This window comes from Taudactylus pleione, unplaced genomic scaffold (assembly GCF_031769625.1).
Source record: "Taudactylus pleione unplaced genomic scaffold, aTauple2 ptg000479l, whole genome shotgun sequence".
NCBI classification, from domain to species: domain Eukaryota; kingdom Metazoa; phylum Chordata; class Amphibia; order Anura; family Myobatrachidae; genus Taudactylus; species Taudactylus pleione.
The window spans coordinates 14820516-14843872 of record NW_028284881.1 but is presented as its reverse complement, the minus strand read 5'-3'; positions in this window follow the sequence as shown (position 1 = coordinate 14843872).

The window sequence follows — 23357 nt, the reverse complement described above, 5'->3', positions numbered from 1 at the left end:
TAGCCCCTGTCGGGATTCTGAGTATCGGGATGTCGCTGTCTGGAAAATGTGACCTATGTGGGGTCCTGAGGACCGAGTTTGAGAACCACTGATCTACATCATACTAATCTCCCTCTCCCTTTCCTACAAATGCATCTCTTGCCTATTGATCACTTCCTTCCACTCCTGCCTCCATGATCTCGCCTGTACTGCTCCCTACCTCTGGAACTCTCTCCTTCTCCCTATCAGACTCTCTACCTCTCTACAAATCTTCAAACGGGCTCTCAAGACTCACTACTTCAAAGCCTTCCAGCTCTCATCCTAAGCTGCTGCTTACATGCTTCTTCCTCACTGTCTACCCTATCTGTGTTACCCCTGTCTGTCTCCTCCCCCCCCTATAGAATGTAAGCTCTCACGAGCAGGGCCCACTTCCCTTATGTGCTTTTTCTTCCCTCACTCACACGATCATCTACTCAAAACTCTCCACAAGGGCACTTAACACTTGGTGGCTGACTAGCTGACGCCCTACTGCTTTTCTGAGTGTTATGATCGCTGCAGCAATGTTTATAAACCATGTTCTTATTCTGTATTGTCTTGTACTGTAAGTCACTGTTTTAAGAGTTTGCTCATTTGTTAATGTACTTTGTGAGGCGCTGCGGAACCCTTGTGGCCATATAAATAAAGGATAATAATAATAGAACGTTCATGGCTCTGAATAGACTCAGAGAATGCAGCACAAGAGGACAATGCCAGGGACATGACATTGGGTCCCTGTGCTAAAAAGGCAAGCTCTGTGCTTTAGTGATATGGTTCTCTGATATACTTGGGCAGGGTCTCATCTCTGCATTGGGGTTTCTCAGAAAAAGTGGTAGTCTCTGTGCAATGTATTACTTTATCTTTCCATGTGTTGATTGCGTCCTGACCTTACAGTCCTGTTTTACTGGTTATTCCATATAATACCAATTTTTTGTATGCAGTGTGTATTGCTTTGGTTCATGTCTTAGCTGCTTATTCCTTAGTACTGTAAGTGGTTTGGGTGTGGGATCCTGGTGGTTGGGATTACCGGCACTCAGAATACCGACAGTGGCATCCCGACAGTCAGAGTCCTGGCGCCCAAAAGTAAGTAGCCTAATCCTCACCCTCCCGCCAACCCAACCTTTCCCACAGCCTAACCCTAAACTGCCCCCTCCTCCCCGCAACCTAACCTTCCCCCTAGTGCCTAACCCCTAAACCTAACTCTACCCCTAAGCCAATACTTACCTTCGGGATGTCGGCAGTCATGATTCTGGCAACAGGATTCCGACTGCTTTCGGGATTCCGGTGCGGTATTCTGAGAGCCAGCATATAGACTGCCGGACTGTCAGTTACGTCCCCTGTAAGTAGACACTTGTTTTAAAAAGGAAAAATCTGTGAGCAAATCACATGATTGAATTTAGGGCTGGATTCAATAAAACGCTCTAATTATCGCGTGTAAGTGCAGATTTCTGTTTGCCCGTACCTGAGGCTTGAACAGAAATCTGCTTTAAGTAGTGCTTTCTGCCCTTATCATCGGTGCCACGAACACCGTAGTTAACCCATAATCTACGGTTTAAAGCGTGTCAGCACTGGATATTCCACATGAGGAAAAGGCTTGTAATTAAATAGCCCCGGGCATAAAAGGCTACAACCCTTTCCTCACGCGGTAAGGTAATGTGGCTAGTAGAATCCAGCTATTAATGTTAAATATTTATCTTAACTAACTAACCATACTTTATTTATTTTTAGCCTATTCATAAACTTTATGTCAATATACAGTAGAAAATATGTATATCTATAAATGTTTTCTTAGTATTCTGACAGGTGTGAGAATAAAATTGTGTGGGCGGACAAAAAGCAATGACAATCATACTGTATAATAACTAAGGGCCTGATTCAGAGCCGCTCGTAAGCGGCCGCTCGTTCGCTCCGAGCGATGTTCGCACAACTGCGCATGCGTATGGGTTGTAATACGCATGCGCGAACCAGTCATTGCGGTCCGAAATTGTGTGCTCGCAAAAAATAGCGAATGCCTGCTAATTTGAGTGACAGGATGAGGCGTTTGTGGGTGGTAACAGGGGAAGGTGTTTGAAAACGGGGAGTGGAGATCCGAACGCAGGCGTGCCAAACGGTCAAAACGGGCGTTTTAAGGGTGTGCATAATTAACAAAGCAGCGTCATCGACCACGTCACTTGGTTGTCTTTTAGCCTGAACTGCTCGCATGATTGCGGTAGGAAAATGCTACCACAAGCACTGCGAGCAGTTCATACGCCTTTCGATGTACTCGATTAATCTAATAAATAGCGGAGATGACGTAGGATGCAAGCGGCCAGGGGGCGTTTTTTAAAAAATAGCGAGCGCATGTTTCGTTCGCTCGTTCAGACATAGAGGCATCAACAGACCGCAAAGAGCGAGCGCTCTATTTAAATATCCGGCCCCTTTTTCTGAACGAGCGAGCGCAAATAGCGTCCGGCTCTGAATCAGGCCCTAAGTTATAACTAACAGTACAGCTTGGAACAAATTAATTTCCCATCACACATTTCTGCCCTGCTATTGCTCCTAGGCAGTTTTAGGGAAAAGACTTAAATACATCCAGACAGCCCAGTGTCAAAAATGGTAACTTTTAAAATCATGATGAGTAATATAAAAAACGCCCATAAAAAGTACAGTTCTGATGATCAGAAATGTGTGCACTGGCTGCTGTGTGGTATATGTACGTAGCAGTATACTTCAAATCATTTCCGTCCTTCAGGCTCTGCAGAGACCGTGTAGTTTGGGATGGTTCAGCTTTGTTCAATGCTTCCTCTAATATCCTCCACTTTCCTTCAGCCCATAGAATGAGTTAGTATCTGCGTGCAGCTGTCATGCTTTTCTCTCTATATTCATGTCTTTATCACTCACAGTGCTGCAACGCTCACTCCCTCTCATCATGATATTCCAGAGAGGCTGTGCTACACAGATCACCACTGAAGCAAAAAACTACTGGCAGCAGAAATGAGAGGGAATATAAGGGAATATAAATAGCAGAACTGTGTTTAAATTCTATTTTAGGTTTATTTGCCTTTTTTTAGTTTCACGACTAAGTATTGTACAGTACTATTTTACTTATCTATACTGTATAATATGGAGTATCATGTATGAATATAATTTAGGAGGTAGTCACACACATATATGCATACTTTGAATAAGGAACATGTATGTACCTGCTTGATAAGAGCGTTATGTTATTTAATGGTCTGTCAGTAGATTGCTGCTTGCCTCTATACCTCATCATACTTGCCTACGCTCCTAGAACGGCCGGGAGGTTTCTGAAAATCGAATGACGCTCCCGAACACCCGGAAGAGCGAGCAAGTATCCTAGAACTGGGTCGCGTCTGCCCTACTGCAGCTAAGGGGCTAAGGGGGAACTGCGAGTGATCTTGAAGGTCCTGTTCTGCATATGCGCAGGACGGGTCCACAACAATCGGATATGTACGTAAACCATCGCGTTTCCGTACATATCTGAATCAGGCCCAGAGTTGGATGTATTTATGCATCGAAAGGATGAAAGCCACAGAAGTAGAAGAGGTTGAGTCAAGAGGTGTTCAGCTCAAGTATTTGTGCCAAACAGGTATAGGTAAGTGTGGCTTGGATATAGATCATTTTAAAACTTCATTACCCAATTTCTATATAATAATGTAAGCAAGGGGTCTATTTACTAAGCAGTGTTAGGAGACAAAGTGAAAAGTGATAAGAAAGTGATAAGGTGCCAGCCAATCAGCTCCCAACTGTCATCTCACAGGCTGTGTTGGAAAAATGACAGCTGGGAGCTGATTGGCTGGCACCTTATCACTTTCTTATCACTTTTCACTCTGTCTCCTAACACTGCTTAGTAAATAGACCCCCAAGTGTGTAAAATATAATGAAATGCATACATCTTCAAATCTTTGGTTTCCCCTTTAGAAATCCAATGGAAATCTTCCATCTTTCCTGTTGTAGTCCAAATGGAAATGACAAATAATCAGTGGAGGCTGAAGAGATGGGGCTGCAGCGTACTCCAAAATACAAATAGGGGAGCCACACCAACTGCCACCCCAAACACTGCCAGACATCGCTGGCCAGGAGTCAGCGGCACTTAATGTGGTTCCCCTATTTGAATTTTAGAATGCGCTGCAGCATCCCCTCTGGAGCCACCACTGCAAATAAGTAATGTAAATATATATACGGGACTCATAAAATCCCAAAAACTATTGCTAGGTTAATTGGTTGGTGACTAAAAATTTACCTAGTGTGTGTTCCTGTATATTAGGGAATACTGATTGCAAGCTCTGCTGGGGCAGTACTGATGTGCATGACTACCAATTTTCTGTAATACGCTATGTAATATATGTGCACACTATATAAATAACTGTTAATAATATAATATAATTTAAGTACTATCAGATAGAGGAGTCAAAATGCAGCAGCTAACAAAAAGCAGCTACCTAATGATGCTGATAGTCATCATCATTATCATTTCCTATCGTTGCTCCAACCCCCAAGCACCCGTAAAACAGACACGCCTGCTAAAAGGCATATCTGCAGATTCTTCCTAGCTTTATAGTGCTTATGTTCACCTAAGCCAGTCTTCATTCCGCCTCTCCAAGCTTAAGGGAGTCAGGCCAATGATATGCAATGGTCTACATGGGGATGCAGGGCTGGACACAATCTGTGTTTTTAAATGCAAACATAAAATGCAGCCAGAAATAAAAAAAAAAAAAATAGCATTTTGTTACACATGCAGAGTTTGACGTGATATGCGACCATCCCTGCATGGGTAACACATGGACCTCTCTCTCCCCTGCATATATCAGAAACAGATGTGCCAGTACTACGACAGGAGCTGTGGCTTTACTGTGACTAGTAAAGATGCTCAAAAAACAGTACACAATCCGTACACATTATAGCAAATAGCAGGTAGATAATACCTACAAAATTGCAGCCTGTTAAAACCATTTTTGATAATCTGTGAGTGCTCTTTGTTAGTCTAAAATTAGCTGATACTGATTATCCGCAGGTGTACCTCCCCTCCCCCCCCAAATATACTGATATGACTATATCAGATTTACTACCATAGGGGACAATCTACACCACTTTGAAAACCATACTGAACAAGACGCAAATATAAATTATTTTCTTTTTTTTAAATCCACACTAATAAAGATATTAGCAGCCTTCCCCTTCCTAAAGAGTGAAGGAATCAAACTTTATTTTATTTTAAAACAGGTGTTGAGTACACTGTTATTCTGCTATTAGATCACTGCGTCAGCTATACTATTTATATTTATATAATTGGATATATCGCAGATGGGGTCTGAAAATCAGTAGTGGCCCGCGACCATCATCATCACCAGCTTGGGACTTGTACACAAGTGGTCAAGTAGTTACTGGTTAACCCCCTCCAGAGAGACACATTTGTGCCTGTTGGAGGCCATCTTGGGATGCATTTCACTTCAGCATGCCACACCCTTACATTTCTTTGGCCACGTATACATGCCCTGTCCCAGTTCCCTTGGTGCAAGATGCGCCTGAGTGGCCATAGCAAATTATGTGCACCACAAATTGATGCACATGTGAACAAGTTGCATTTACATCTAATTCTGAATGAGGTCAAAGAATGGCCAACAATTGCAGTGTCCAGATGTACAAAGCCAGTAATATCAAACAGACTGACAACTGCTATTACAGCTAAAGATATTTCCACCAAGGAATAAAACCAAGGGAGTACAATACTTAAGTAATCCCTTATTGGCTACGTTTTACCTATAATGAAATGACAAAATACAGTACCTTTGGTGTGTATTCTATTTTTCTTTGACATTACAGATTATTTTAGGCTGATAAAGTCGTTAATTTTGATATCAATATGAAATGAAACAAAAACTTTTTATGCACAGTGTAGCTGGTTTTGTTTTCTAAAACTCACAGGGGGAGATATACCATTTTCACCTTTTTTTTGGAAATTAAACCGTCTTTTATGGTTGAATTTGGCAATGCGTCAATTTTTTTATCAGTTAAAAGTTGAAATAAAACTTTGTGCAACATTGCATTGCAAAACCTATTTTATGATGCAAACTTGCTCATTCTTACTTATCGCAAAATTGTTGACCAATCCTCCTGAATCTGAAGCATTGCACATGTACCAGAGACAGAAGCGGGGCATGCACACAGTGTCAGTAAGGGGTTAACCTACAGGAAGATCCTCCTTCGACTCATTACTGCTCATTCCCCAGTGCTGAAATATGACTATGTGTGACACTAGCTACGCACACATCCTAATTGTTCTGACTGAGGCGGAACAGTCCCGATTCTGGAAGACAGACCCGCCAATCTGGCAGCCAGGATGTATGTCCCATTCACCACAATATAAATTATACTTTCCTAATCCTATAATTGTGGTGGAATTGTTTTTTCTTTTTACAAAATCATTTTTTTTAGAAACTCTCCTCTAGAAATCCTGTGTTTGACTTTGATAATATATTGTTCATCCCTATGACCCTAAAGGTCTTACGATAAATTCTAATAATGCAGATTAAATAAATCTATGTGAGCCTGCAGATTTAAATGAAAAGTAAAATTTGTAGTGGTGGTACAGCAGTAATGAATAGCTTGCTCAGTAATTGTATGCTGACATTCTGAACACAATTTACAGTTGCATGCACACTGCTGTATATCTTCCAGGAAGCTTGCTGGAACAAATCACTATATACTGTACATACTGTAACTTACCTTGGCACCCTAGCTAAAACAAATCTAGAATGGCATGTTTTCATTCAGGGCTGGAGTTAGTAAATAATACTAACTAAGCCTTGTTTACACATGTGCAACCTGTTTTACCACTGAATGAACCCCAAGAGTACGCCACAGACTGCTGGCAAATAGACTCCGCACAAAAGGAATGATTCTTGCTAAAGAAAACACAAACAGGAGACTATGACAGCAACAGCTTGCACTACTTATGTATTATTTCACTACTATAATTTTATCTTGCATCTATTTTAGTCATTTGTTTAAATATTTGTTTTCACGGTTTTGTTTATTCACCACTATAGCCATTTTTTTTCTCACTTAAATCCACTATTCTGGTTAAATAATTAACATGTTGAATAGTGTTCTTAGAAATTCATATTTTATCTTTTTTAAATCTCACTTTTCATCTTCATTACTATATTTACATACACTTAGATACACTTTTATCTATTATCTACATTGTATGAACACTACCACTAAAACATAACTATAGTTCTATTATATTTTAATAGGTGGATTGTTGTGCCAAGAACAGGGCTATGTAGTTACATGCTGCTGTGCCCCCAGGGAAACCAATTTCTGTTTTTGAAAACATTTATGGCAATATTAAATTTAATTTTAGATCGTCTAATACTTGTAGTAAATTGAATAATGAATCTTCATCACTCTCAAAAAGTAACAAAATATTGTCAATGTATTTCCCCCCCCCCACAGCACTAGCTTCCCTAGCACTAGCAGTGCTCTACTTATCTCAATCAGACCAAATCAAGCTCTTATAGATGTTACACAGATCTGGATGTAATAGCTATACTCAAGAAGAAAATAATAGTGTCTGAATATAAAAGTGAAGGAATCTAAAATAAACTGTTGGTGATTACTGGACAAAGAATTAGGGTCAATAAAATGTCTAATAGATATAATTCCCCCCAAAAATAATGACAAACTGAAATGACTGTACATGTAAAACATGCAATGTTAAGATGTTAATCTAATTTTTAAGCTAATGACTTTTCAAATATTATTGTTAGAAAAACAAGTATCTGTAGGATTGCTATGGTGACTCATAAGATCCTGTAAGATACATGTGGATTTTGGGTTGACGATACTAGAAATGAATTACTATTGTATCACAAAGTATAAAATCTTATTGGATTTTAATAATTGTATTATTCTTTTTAATGTTATCATGTTTTTAAAATAAAATAAGAAACATCAGTTTTATTAAATTTTTTCTAAAAATGTATCCTTGACCAAATGCCAATATGTTTCCTGACAATCAGATTTCCTTGTCCGTTATCATCCTTCCCCTCCTTTATCATCTTTTTATTACTATTTTAGAAATTGTTTCTAAGCCCTTAACTAGATATATTTATTTCTGAAAATTATTTAATATATACGTTTTAGTTTTTGTCTCCCCTTTTCTTTTATCTCTGATGGTCCTGAGACATAAATGTTTGTTAGTGGAGTTCCAGCATTGGGGAGTCTTTATTGCAGTCTAGCAGAAGAGAAGCATGGAGAGCTATACACAAACACTGTCTGTTAATGCATTCATCACAGTGTACCTACATTTGACACATTTCAATATGAAGTCACCTGAAATCTGTAAAACCCATCTTAATACAAATATATCAACAACTTAAAGTTCAAGTTTTTTTGCGGAAATAAAAATGTGTCATCTCTACCCCTTGGATCTAAATTAAACAATATTGTCCTGTAAAACAAACTCCATGTACTGTAGGTTTATACAGTAGGTAGGCACATTCACATAACTATTGCACATTCAGCAAGATGGCACTATTTAAATCCTATAATCTAATGTACAGGTTCTCAAACTCGGTCCTCAGGACCCCAAACAGTACATGTTTTCCATGTCTCTTCACAGAATCAGAAGTGAAATAATTAGCTCCACCTGTGGATCTTTTAAAATGTGTCAATGAGCACACCTGTGCACCTGCTGGGTGACCTGGAAAACTTGAGCTGTGTGGAGTCCTGAGGACTGAGTTTGAGAACTAATGCCTATAATAAAACCATGTAATTTGTGACCATGGATAGTCATAAATGACAACACCAACATGAAGAGTGTTGCAACTGGTTCAGAAAGGGAGAGGGAGAGTGAGATGGAGAGGGAGAGGGACACACTATGGGACCTATGTATCAAAGCTTGATGAGAGATAAAATTGTGAGAGAAATAGTATTAACCAATCAGCTCCTAACTGTCATTTTTCAAACACAGCCTATAAAATGTAGTGCTGGAAATACACTATACAATTATCTGTCAGATATCTGTCCAATCTGACTCGTTGGAATGTAAACCTGATAATGTATGGGAGCAAATGACAGTTGATCATATGGTCTTAAACACTGGAAAACGGACAAAAAACAATTGTTCAAATTGGTTAAATTAGTGTGTAACCAATTTATCTGAACGACCATTTTTGTCTGTTTTCCAGTATTTGTGAGCAAATGGTCAATTAATTTGCTCCCATACATTACCAGGTTTTCATTCCAACCAGCCAGATTGGAAAGATATCTGACAGATAATTGTATAGTGTATGGCCAGCATAGGTTAGAAGCTGATTGGTTGGTGATTTATATCTCACAATTTTCTCTCTCATCAAGCTTTGATACATAGGCCCCTTGGTACTGGATATAGGTGGTTATTTTTCTTACATTTTCAAACTCCAACTGCATTAGATATAGCAATACATTATTTGTGTGAAATGTACAGTGTTCTAGATGGAAGTCACGCATCCAACATTATTCACTTCAACATATCTTATACACAGAATAATTGAATGTAGCTACAATACTGTAATACACTTTATTATGACATAAAGGCCTCACACATTTTCAGCTGGGATTGTTAAAAATTACTTTTCTAAGCTGTTTTACAGCAATAATTTTCTGTACTCTTTTGGCTATTAATTTATCATCTTCTGGCACTGAGTAGGTACCAAAGGTTTATATGCTTTCTCAGTAACAGGTCCCACAAAAATGATGTGTTTCAACTAGGAATACAAGTCTTGACTTGCTACAAATTTGTTGTACTTCCCCAGTAATAGCCTCTACTCTGAAACTCCATTAAAGTTTTATTTTTGTTCTAACTTTTGGATTTTGTGATGTTTTTATTATCACATCAGTTTTCTCTGGCTGTCATGAAAAAAACGATCTCTCTCATAAAAATTACTTTTACTTATTTTTGGGGGGATTCTGAAATCTTGTCTTTACCTTTGCAGAAGAACTTCATAACAAATCTATACAGTCTGGGGCTTAGAGATATGGGGCCAAATGTAATAGGTAGTCTGTTTTAGTAACAGTACAAACTCGCACTTTCTCGCACTTTTAAAAAGTGCGAGTTTGTACTGAAACTCGCAAATTCAATAGCCTGCGAACTTTTCAGCTGGAGGCTACGGCATTTGCTAGTTTAGGCAAGTTTAGAACTATGTAAACTGACACCTTTTAATGCGAGTAGCATTAAAAGGTGCGAGTTTTAGAGAAGCCATCACAGATCAGTAAGATCCGTGATGGCTTCTGTGTGTGTTTTAAAAAAAAAACGTGCACCCCTCCCCAAAAGCAAAACCAGCCCCGGGCTTTATAAAGCCTGTTCTGGTTCTAAAAATACAGGGCCAAAATGCATAGGGGGCCCCTGTATATTAAGAACCAGCACAGGGCTTTGTTGAGCTGGTCCTGGTTCTGGAAAATCAGGGGACAAAACGAGTAGGGGTCCCCTGAAAATTCCAGAACCAGCACCGAACTCTTTCTAGCAGGGGGATAATGCCACAGCCAGGGAAAACCTTTCACCGGCCAAAGCATTATCCCTGACCGCTAGTCAGTCCAATAAAGGGGTCCCCCTCTCCAGGGCACCCCAGGCCTAGACTGATAGCCCGGGGCTATCCCCGACACTCTAGGGTGGTGGGTGCCGGGTTGATAGTGTAAAGTGTAAAAATAAAGTTTGCCTTTAGTTGCAGAACCACAAGTACCAGCAAGCCTTCCCTGCATGCTGGTATTTGGAGAACCACAAATACCAGCATGCGGGGCATTACAGGCCCGCTGGCACTTGTAGTTCCACAACTAAAGAAATACGTAAATAAACAAACATACACCATGAATGTAAAATTTTATGAAAACATACATTCACACTCACACATACTCACCTAGTATCCGAAGTAATCCATATGGGTGTGCCTGAAAAAAAAATCTCCCCGCTAGAAAGAGTTCGGTGCTGGTTCTGGAATTTTCAGGGGACCCCTACTCGTTTTGTCCCCTGATTTTCCAGAACCAGGACCAGCTCAACAAAGCCCTGTGCTGGGTCTTAATATACAGGGGCCCCCTACGCATTTTGGCCCCTGTATTTTTAGAACCAGGACAGGCTTTGTAAAGCCCGGGGCTGGTTATGCTTTTGGGGAGGGGGTGCACGTCATTTTTTTTTATTTAAAAACATTTAACATAAGTACACACAGAAACATGTACATATCTCATGGATATGTGCATGTTTCTGTGTTAATCTGACCTGCTCAGGATGTACTCGCTAGCCTGAAGCAGGTCTATTGTTTGGGGACTTTTGGTAATCTTTTTTTTGCGAGTCTGAAACAGACACCCTATTACATTGGGCGAGTTGATTGTTTTCAATGTGAAAACATCTGGATGCGAGTTTGAGAATGGAGAGTTTTAGTAACTCTGAAAAATGCGAGTTTTAGTGAACAGACAACCTATTACATTGGAGAGTTGTGAAAAATTGCGAGTTTAGCACCAAACTCGCAATTTACCAAAACAGACTACCTATTACATTTGACCCATAGTCTAGTTTTCCCTTGTTTCAATATATACGCTGTCAAATAACACATTTTACTCTGTTTTGCTAAACTGTGTCTCAATCTGACAGCAGCACCTGTTTCCATGCATTTAGAGTTTGGAGTTGATTCACATGTTACATCTGATATGTATTTAATATTTTTCTTGTGCAATATAACAAATATTTAGTTGGTATTTGTTTTTAAGAGAACTTGAGAACAATTTGACCATGAAAGCAATTATCCTGTAAAGTCATCAGTGCTTTAGTAAAAAATAATAATAAATAATAATTCATAATTTGAAACAAACATCTAAGATCATACTTACCTACTCTCCCAAAATGGTCGGGAGCCTCCTGAAAATCGAGTTCACTCCCAACTACCCGAAAGACTAGGCAAGTCTCCCGGACCGGCTGCAGCCAGCCCACACCCCCTGTTGCCGCCCACTTAGTGGGCAGTCCAGGGGTTCAGATGACGCAATCTGCGCTGAATTGCATCATTGAAGCCCTGTCCTCATGCTGTACAGTGCTTGTATTATTGGTTTTGTACAGTGGGGGGGCGGGGCCATGATGACTTGATTGAGCTGCCACGCTCCCGCCCCGTCCACCTGCTGTGTTGAGAGAGCCAACCTAGCTGCCCCCTCCCGCAGAAATAGAACCTCAATGTTCTTGGCAAATGCTTGCAGTACTAGATTTAACACAAGAAATGATTATGGGGCCTATTCATCATTGGAGGCTGGAGAAATTCAGTATTGCCCTGGTGCGGGGACAGATGCTCTGAAAAGCAGCTGTCCCTGCATTCCCTATCATTGCTACCAAAGTTGTTACTTACCCCTCCTGACTGAACCGACTGCTCATTTGTGACCTGAGATCATACATGTACACAGCTATGGAGCATGAGTAGGGAGGTGGTGGAGGGATCATCTCAGATCCCTGTTTGCAACCCCAGCCCTCCTTCCCATAGGAAAAAGCGGTGCTCTGGGAATCAACTCAACCTATGTATTAAAAGATAAGTCTACATTTGATAGTTTTATTTAAGTTTGAAAAAGTCCTAGCCAATTGTTAACCACTGGTTAACTACACCCTGTTGCACAGTATATCTGACTGGTACCAATCATTCCTTACTTTAGTGGGTATGCATACACCTGTTTCCCACTGTGACACCACCTGCCACCATCAGTGGTTTAAGAAAACTAGGACAGGATGTACTAACACTAAAATGCAGTCAAACCCCTGAAAATTGTCATTTTTGGAAGTTTGACCGCATTCCCCATATGTATCAAGCTCCGGAAAGCTAAACTTTCTTGAGATTTTACCCAATAGACAATGCCATCTATAGGTGGCATTGCCTAATAGAAGCCTATGGGCTTCTTTTCAGATAATTCCCCAGGCGGGATCAAATCAGATCCCTTCCAGGGTCCCCCTCACCTCGCACATGCTCAAGCCGGCGATCGCACAGATGGACTCCTGGGTCATAAACCCGGCAGTGCTTACACCACAAAGGACAGCTTTTATCGGAAAAAAATTCTTTATGGTTTTAATTGCAAAACTACATACATACAATGGTAATAAATGCCTCTATGCATGCATTAAGTGGCGGGATGTATTGCATTCAAAATGCGATGAATGATGCTTCTTGCTTCTAGTGAGAAAAGCTATTCATACTAGGCTATTTAAATCTGATAACACAGGATATGGAACATTGTACTGGGGGCTAAGACTTTCTTACCAATAGAATAGAGGTTATTTGTGCACATTTAGGAGCCCATTTTGACTAGGTGGGCATATACTTTAATATGAAAAATCTTCACCATTAAAAGTGCCACATCTGCTTATACAGTATATAGAGTTACTGTACATTGACAACTTTGCCACAAAGACTTCCCATAGTATCAATTCTAGTGATATATGTCAGCATGTGTACCATTGACATTAAGACAATAACATTTCCAATCTTCCATTTCACTTAGTGACCAGCTATATCATGGAAGATTTGGAACAGAAATGTCTAATACCATTTTTAGACAGGTAAAAGCAGAAATCCAGATTTTTACCTGGCGTGCTGGGTTGTTTTGTCAGTCCCGGCCTGTACCACCCTTCAGATAGAAGAGCAAATTACCGGGTCAAACATTTCAACCCGGTAATTTGCTGATTAACATGGGTATTTCTTCTGTCTGAAAGGGTCAACCCGGGTCAAAATTCCTGTGTCTCCGACCCTGGTAAATTCGTGGGTTGAAGTCCCAGAATTTTTCGACCCGGGTTGACCCTTTCAGACAAAAAAAGGACCCGTGCTGATCAGCAAATTACCAGGTTGAAATGTTTGACCCGGTAATTTGTCTTTCTGCCTGAAAGGAGTAGTAGTCACCCTGTCCAAAAATAGGGCTGTAAGGATTATCACTTTGGGATAGAGTATATGCATAGCGGACTATAGGCAACCTCAAGGGATATGTATCATATAATATATAGGAGATTGTTTCTAAATTCATGACCGTGGAACTAATTGCCCACACACTATAAAAGAGTCTCCAGGGAGCTCCACCTCACACAGCCTTGAAGAAGAGCCATAGCTCGAAATGCATTGGCTGTGGAGTGGAGTACACTGGGTGACAAGGGAGCCTGCCCCAGGAGTCGGTGAAATTAGGTGCCGAGCTGGAGGGGTTCTGGAGCCTTTTATCCACCGGTATCTATATGCATCTAGTGAACTTACTTCTGGTAAAAGCCTCCATTCTATACCCATATGGAATGTGATTTTATGCTATACTAGTTGTTAAACTACAATTCTGTTTTAAACTACAGTATATCACACGATATTGGGGACTTTTCTCCTTTATATTTTTTTATAAATTGAATATTCCGTGTGCAAAAAGGTCATTTGAGCTTCCTATGAACAAAAACCACAAAGTGAAGGGAAGTATTATTCTATGACTACATTTTAATTAAGTGATTGCAGATGTGAATTTAGGCGACATTATTTGAACCATATTGCGTATCATTAAGATTGTGTTTTTAGGTGAAACTTGGGTTTCAAATTGGGCAGCTAAATTATTCACTTATTTGAGCACCAGATTGTGTTCTCCTATACTATACTATTTACTCCCTGTACTTTGTCCAAGGTCCTTCCAACCCAGTTATGCCCTTTCAGTTGCAAGAGGAGATGTGAATGAATTGCGTTTAATACTGCATCACCCGTAGTTGCAAAGCCTTAGTACTTGAGCATGTGGCATTCGAAAACAGACAAGTATCGCATGCAACAGACTTATTCAACTCTGCATTAACCTTGTTGTTCCCAAGCAGTTTAACGTGTACTAATAATGCAGAGACAAAGGGGTTTCTCATATTTGTACTGTATATATGCGCAGATATGTCAGGACTTTCCTATCTATGAGAAGGGCATTACATTTTCCTTTCCTGTAATTTCCTTCCCTGGAAACATCAGGCTAAATTGAGCAATGTGACAATTGATAAAATTGTTTGGTCAGTGCTAAAAGTAAGAGGAAATTGATTGGCAGTCCTGCAGATTATCTCTTACAGTTTCAATCACGTAATAACTGCAGACATTCATGAAGTAATAAGATCAAAATAAATCCAGTTCTTAGGCATGCCGCATAATATAAGTTCATCTATCTGCCAGATATAGATAAAGATATAGATAAAGAGAATTCTGCAAATAGGTATTATTAATACACATTTGTATATTGATATATTACATTACATAGTAAGATTTAGTACTATAACAGAGAATTGGACAATCTCTTTACAAAGCTGCACACCCGCTGCAGACACAACTACTCCAGTACGCTACCCGTCCACTATTTTGTTACATTACATAGGTCAAATAATCCATGTGATTAGTGTCTTTATTAAGCAGTTAAGACTGTGAAGTATAGGCACGGAAAAACTTTTTATTCCTTATGCCTGAACACATCCCATGCCCACTGTAATGATTTGCCCCGTGGTGCTGTATCATCCAGGCATAATGGCATGGAGAGGTGTGAAAAAGAGAAGGACACTACCTCATAGTTCTGTTACCAGTAATAGGGTTATCACCTTTTTATTGGAGGTCTAAGGACAGGGGGCATCACTGGGGGTGTGGCCATGGGTTTTGGAAAAAAAGGGGGGGAAAGTGGACGTCTTGCCCTCCCCAAACATTTGAAAGGTATGGCGGGCGTGGACGGTCAGGGGCTGTGCTTTACAGCAATAGGCTGCATGGCCCCTGCACTGTACGGTAGTGATGTTCGGTCAGGTGAGGCAGAGCCTTTCCTATCATACTTCGGTATACTCCAAAGTTTTGACTATAAAAATGTTAAGAAAAAACTTAAGAAAATATTATAAATATCTTCTTTGTATTCTTATTTTTATAGTCAAAACTCTGAAGTAAAAAGTGTATGGCAGGAGAGGCACTGCCTCCCCTGACTACCTTTTCCACACATCCCTGATCAAAGCACACCAAATTTCCAGCACTATTTAATGCCCACATGAACCCTCGGGTTTATATATGTATCTGTAAATCTGGCTCTGATTCTAGCCAGTGCCTCCCCAGCCATTTACCTCACCGCACATCACTGCAGTATGGAGGAGAAGGTGCAATGTGGGGTCTTTAATTTAAAAGGCCGCACATTTCACCTACTCCTCCATGCAGTGCAGGAGCTGTGCAGACTATTGCTATAAAGCTGAGCCCCTGACCGTTCACGGCTGCCAAGCAACAGGTAAGAGAGAGGGAGGAAGTGCGGGGTGGGCGCAGGGGTGTTGGAATGATTTTATGTTGCCCCCCAACATAAAATCATTCCAACGCCCCTGGGTGTGGCCAAAACCACAGTAATGTAAAGACCATTTTTGTCAGGTTTCAAGAGATTTTCTTACCACTGTAATAATCAAATGCCACTTTTTATGCCAGAGCCCCCACTTACCCCTTTATATGGTATCAGTGCCCCCTCATATGCTATAAGAGACCCATCATGTCCCTATATAAGCCACTAATGCCAGAATTCATCATGTCATCATATCAGATTGAGCCCCTCTTAATATGCCCTTATGCCAGCCAAGAGCTCCCTCAAGTCATGCCGCAATCTTAAATCAATATAATACACAGCAATCAACCTAGACCAAGCAGTGGCATCACTTGGATTGGTGTCACCCAGTGCGCTACTGTGGCCTTTAATACCCAAGATAAAGGGTGCATGGATGAAGCCACAAGGCCACACCCCCTGGTGTATGACATTTTGTGGACGTGTTCACATGTCACACCTCTGCTCTCTTCATGCTGGGCAGCCTCCAGCCTCTCTCGACTCCCGGCACAGCGTGGATGACGTGCGCATGCGTGGATCATGCATCATCGCTGCTTTGTGACATAATCTGAGTGGGTGATACTAAAATAGCAATGTATAATACACACAGTAATCGGTATGCTCTAATTATATTACTATACACGACATTCTACACAGTCTAAGTACACTATAATACACAGCAATCAACACAACAAAAGTACAATAACACAGTGAGATGTGTCCCATCTCCAACTCCAAATTAACTGATAATATATTAATAAATACATTTTGCAGTAAATAGAGGTTTTTGGCATAATCTTGGCCAAGGTTATGGGCCTACCCACCACATCCGGGTAACCTCTGTAGGGTAGGTCCCTAACATACTAGGGTTCAAATCCAGAGTGCAGGACACCCCCAAACTAGACCAGCTAAACCACCCCATGGCACCGCTCTAATAAGAAAAGTGAAGTGTAAAGGAAATAGTTAAGAGCAGCCGCAGCTGCATATAAATAAAAAAGTTAAATACATGTATAAAAAACAGACAGTGAAGCGTTAAAATGTGTTGTAAAGGAAAAATTTTATAATGCAGTGCCCTGAAGCAGATCAACCAAAGCAATCCAGGGGGACCCACACCCCAAAAATGAACCAAAGCTGCACTACACAGTCTAAATATTTGCAGGACTTACCTATATATATATATATAATTGGAAGTACTACCTGTGGAGATCATTGATATATACAAAAAAGAAGAAATACAAGTGCACAACAGTTAATTTGGAGTAAATCCCAACATCTAACGGCAGCATCTAAATCCCAACGTGAGAAGCACGACATGAGACTTAAGATAGGCGTTGAAATGCCGATGCCTATCTTAATTTCAACGCCAGAATCCAGAAGGACACCAGCCTGAATGAGGTAAGTCCGGGGTGCCCTTAGCTGTTAGCCGTGGGGGGAGGGTTAAGTTTACATAACATAGCGGGGTTAGCGTTATGTTTTGGGAGGTATGGTTAGGGTTAGGCACCACTGGAGGGGGTTAGGATTAGGGACTATGGGGGGAGGGTTAGGTTTAGGCACAAAGGGGGGAGAACTTAGGTTTAGGTTACAAAAAGGGAGGGTTAGGGGGAGAAGGTGGGAGGGTAAGAACACTTACCCGGGATAAGAACCATCAGGATGCCTTTGTCAGTATTTTGACAGTAGTAATCCCGATAGCTAGCATTACATACCGATTCCCATTACTACCCATTGTGGACAGCGCAGTGGCCGACCATGGGTGCTTAATGTGCATGATCAGCGGCGTCTGGACAGAATTGTCCATGGTAACAGACAGGCAACACTGGCTCAAATCACATCTACATTCAATACAGGCAGTACCAGACGCATGTCCTGCAAGTCAGTGCATCATTCTTTAGCTTCCATGGGATATGGGAGCAGAAGAATCACCAGAGTGCCCCTGTTAACACTATGAAACTGGACACAACGCCTCACCTGGGCTCATGACGTTGCTAATTGGACCCTGAAGAACTGGCAACATGTGGCATGGTCTGATGAGTCACAGGGCCTGATTCAGACCCGCTCGCGAGCGCTGAGCACTCACAAGCGGGTCGATGCTGGGCCAGTGCGCATGCACATGACAGACCCGGCTCCGTCGTGCGCATGCGCGAGACCCAGATAGCAACGGGCAAGCCGTTGCTATGGGTCTCGCTATAAAGGGGGCATGCTGTCGATGGTGAGTGACAGCACACCCCCTTTGGTGGGCGTGCCGGGGGCGTGGCTGGCCAGACGGAGGCGTTCCCATGGGAACGCCTACCGTCTGGGGCCGGCCCCACTGACATCACAAGTGATGTCAGTGGGAGTGCTTTTGGCTCTGATAGAGCCAAAAGCACTCCAGGGCTTGCGGCAGATGAGACCCTACCACAAGGGTCTCGTCGCAAGCCCGATGGTCGCGATGGTCATGACCATCGCAACCATCTTTTTGGCCGCTCGCTATAGCTGTGGGTGGTCACCCACAGCTATGCGAGCGGCCAGGAGGCCGCTCAAAAATCAGGAAGGCCGGCCCTGATTCAGAGCGAGCGCTCTGTCTGAGCGTCCGGCTCTGAATCAGGGCCACAGTTCCAGTAGTTTCAGCTGATGGTAGAATTCGGGTGTGGCGCAGACCCCATGACACCATGGATCCCAAATGTCAACAAGGTACTGTGCAGACTGGTGATGGTTCCATAATGGTGTGGGGTGTGTTCATGTGGCATGGGTTGGGTCCGCTGGTCCATCTGAACATGCCATTGACTGGGAACTGCTACGTTGCATTGCTTGATGACCATTTGCAGCCCTTCATGGACTTCATGTACCCCCACAACGATGGAATATTCCAATAGGATAATGCACTGTGTCATCTGTCCCAAGTTGTCAAAAATTTGTTAGAGGAGCATTCTGGAGAGTTCCGACGAATGGTGTTGCCACCACGTTCGCATGACATGAACTCAATCAAGCATTTATGGGACATGGTAGAGAGGTCCATTCATGCCCAAGATCCTACACCTACTAATATCAGGGAGCTGTGGGGAACTATCCAGATTGCATGGGACAACATCTCTCCAGAGGTCTTCCATCCATTTGTGGATTTGATTCCATGTTGAGTTGCTGCACTTTGCCGAACTAGAGGGGGTCCTACACAATACTAGGCATCTATTCCATGACTTTTGGCACTTTAGTGTACAATATATAGGTTAAAAATAACTTCTAACTTTGAGGAGAGATATATGCAGTATTTCAGATAGCAAATTGCTTAACGTGTCAAAATCATTGGATGTGATAATATTTTTCTTGGAGGCCTATGTACTAAAATTTGCAAAATTGCCCATAAAGTATATATTTTTACCACATAAAATATCTGCTATAAGAATTTCATTTTTGGCAGAATGTACCAAGGTAGTGCTGCTGAAATGGTGCTTGTGAGAGGTGGCGAAGATCTTGTGCATTTTCACAGCCTCATTATCACAGCTTTGTAACACTGCACTAGCGCTGAGGTGGCACCTCCTGGCTCCCCTATTTGAATTTTGGACTGTGCTGCAGCCCCACCTCTGGAGCCGCCACTGGTACTAACGCAGAAGATATTTGCGATATCTCCTGAATTACGCCTTTCATATAACTTTTTGATTCATAATGTCATGAAGAGGTATGCAGAAAGCAGTTTCTGCGTGTTTTTCCCCTAAATGAGTTTGATGCGGGATGTAGTTAGGAAGCCGACAGTTGAAATGCTGACCGCATTCTTCCCGACTGTCAAATCCCGGCAGGGGTCTAATGATAGGCATCAAAATCCTGACGCCTGGCATACCAAATGTAGATAAGCAGGGTGTTGGGCGCGGACAGCCGCGGGGTGGAGGGTTAAGTTAGGGGCTCCTGGGGGGGGGGACAGGGTTAGGCACTCCCCGGGAGGGTTAGGGTTAGGCTAGGGGAAGGGAGGGTTAGGCACCGGAGGTTAGAGTTAGGCACCCCCCCGGGAGGGTTAGGCTTTGGCTGTGGGGAGGGGGGGTTAGGTTTAGGCACTTACAGGGGGAGGTTAGGGTTAGGCACTAGGAGGGGAGGTTAGGGTTAGGCACCCCTAAATGAGGGTTAGGGGGGGAGTTGGTTAGAAATAGTTAATTTACATACCTTGTCTGAATCTTCACTGCCTTTCTTCCGGCGTTGGGATTTGCACCCTTATCATACTGCTCCCTTGATGCACCATAGACCGTAAACTACATGATAACCTATAGAAAGTTTATAATAAGCTCAACATTTCAGTAAGCAGAGTTTTTTGGGTATACACATAATTAAACAGGCTGTACGGAAATGTGCCTCACATTAATTTAAATGACCCTCATTGATTTATATAGATGGTAAAATTCAAGGGAAAAAAAGAAAAATACTACTGCAGTAAAACTAAATTGTATTATTTTGGCTATATTTAAATATATCATAGAAGGCAAATAACACTCATAATACAAGAAACTAAAAATCTATATTGCATGTTATAACTAAAATAAACATGAAGAGGAGGGTGCATAGAGAAGAAGAGGAGAATTTTGGATAGCAGATCTACATTACAGGAAATCTGTGTCTTCCAAACCATGGATAAACTTATTATATTGGTCAAGAATACAGTTGGAGATTTGAGATGCTATGCTGGGCTACAACATATCGATGAGCTTTTTAATTTCTTAATTCTTAATCAAAGTCATAACCTCTGGTAGCATTATATTTATATACTGTACTGAAAATCTGAGAATAATTTTATATATTTAATTAGCTCCCGCCGATTTAACTCTTAATTAGTTATATTAGTTTTTCAGACATTGCCCAGGTTTCTTATGACTTTATGTACAATCCTGAGAGTGGACTTGTGTTGTGTAAATCACTGCATAATATGATCACATTATGTCAATCACAGATAACATTTTATTATATTGTCTTCTTTTATTCGTATTCAGACTTAATGATCATAACATATTTCCTACACATCACAAAGTGCTAACATTATTAGACCAGACCTGCTATTATTTATTTCTTGGTAATATAATATACAGGAGCAATATCTATACAGTAATTTACATGATGAATTGTGGTTGCTTATGTCCAGCAGTGCATAGTGAGTTTCCATGAAAGTCAGAGATAATTAGTGGATTTAAAACTGAATGTAGATCAATTGAGATGTATTGTGTGTCTCGTTAATGTCTATTCATTGGCAGTAAAGACGCTTTTTATAGGCACTGTATAGATACAGGAAATAAGTGGGGGAAATTGAATAGTCACGGAATATAATGGGAACATTTATATCTTGTTTTGAAAAGCTGACATATAATGTTAAATACAATTGATTTATTTTATGTTAGCACTTTCGTTAGGCCAGTCATTCACTGACATTGTGTTTTTGTTTAAAAGAAAAACGACACTATTTGAAAGTATATTTGAATATGCATATACTGTAAATGCCATGTTTGTGCATGTGTCCAATACGTAGTTGCAATGCAGTTCCCATTGTTATGCACTGGCCATGTATCTGCACTTACATCATAACATGACATCAAGTGTCTCATACAGCTGTTCCTGGAATTTTACCCAAGATTCTGTTGTACTTCCTGCTGATATTATTCTTTATCATCCTTGCAGCAAAAAGAGACCATGGATTTTTTCATCTTCTGTCCGTTTTGTCTATAGCTGCTTCATTGTTTATTCACAGACAGTTGCTGGGAAGGAAGCAGTAAGTGGTGCAGTAATAGGGTTCATCCAATGTTGTTTCATTGTTTTATGTTCTTGGAATCGAGGATGAGAACTTTGAGTTTACTAAGGTGTCATTTAGTATCTGTTACAAGTCGCCGGCATGACTTGTTACCTTCCAGCACTTGGAAGGTTAATCCTTCTACTGCCGTATGACTATTGCACCATCTGTTGCTAGACGATCTGGACCCCGGACATCACATATTACTTGAACACTGAAGGAACTTCCGTTACATTGATTGGTTCTTCGACAGTTTAAATACCCGGCGGCATCTTTCACAGCCTTGCCGGCTATAGCGTCTTCATATGTGCCCTTCCGGTTCCTGCTTCTGGATTCTGTTCCTGCATCTCTCCAAATTGTATCACCTCGGTCCTTAGGCCGCTCCAAGTCCTCCAGCTCTCGTAGCCGCACCACGGCTATTCCAGCTGCATCTCGGTCATCAGGCCGCACCAAGTCCTCTGGCTCTCGTAGCCACTTCACAGCTAACCAAGCCGCACCTCGGTCCTTAGGCCGCTCCAAGTCCTTCGGCTCTTGTAGCCGCACCACGGCTACTCAAGCCATTTCAATTCTTCCAGCTACTTGCTGCATCAATTCTGCAGGCAATTCCAGCCACATCAATTCAACCAGCTACTTGTTGCATCAATTCTACAGGCAATACCAGCCACATCAATTCTACCAGCAACTTGCTGCATCAACTCAACTGGTTTTACTAGCCACATCAGTTCTACAAGCTACTTGCTGCATCAATCCTACAGGCTATACCATCCACATCAATTCTACCAGCTACTTGCTGCGTCAATCCTACAGGCTATACCATCCACATCAATTCTACCAGCTACTAGCTGCATCGGTTCAACAAGTTATACCTGCCATCTCTAATCCTTCAGCTATAAGCTGTATTTATTCCACAGACTGTTCCAGCCACTTTATTTCACCAGCGACAACTGCCGCATCTGTACCTCCATTGCTGCGTTAACCACATCTATACCACCAGTGCTGCATTTACCGCATCTATACCACCAGTGCTGCATTCTCATTCGTGTCATCATCTAATCTGGTACTGCTTGGTGGTCTGCGTAAACCCCTATTACTTCGATTTTAAGTCCAGGTGGCCACCTAAGTACTGGTGAATGTACTTAGTTCTAAGGAAACAATGGGCGGCTAGTAGTGGCAGAAGATGTCGTCCTTTATTTTGGGGGTTTACGCATGGTGTCCTGGAAAAACTGTAACAGTATCTTTGATAAGTTCCTGAATATTCTGCGTCCTGTGCTCCCAAGCAGGGTACGAGAGT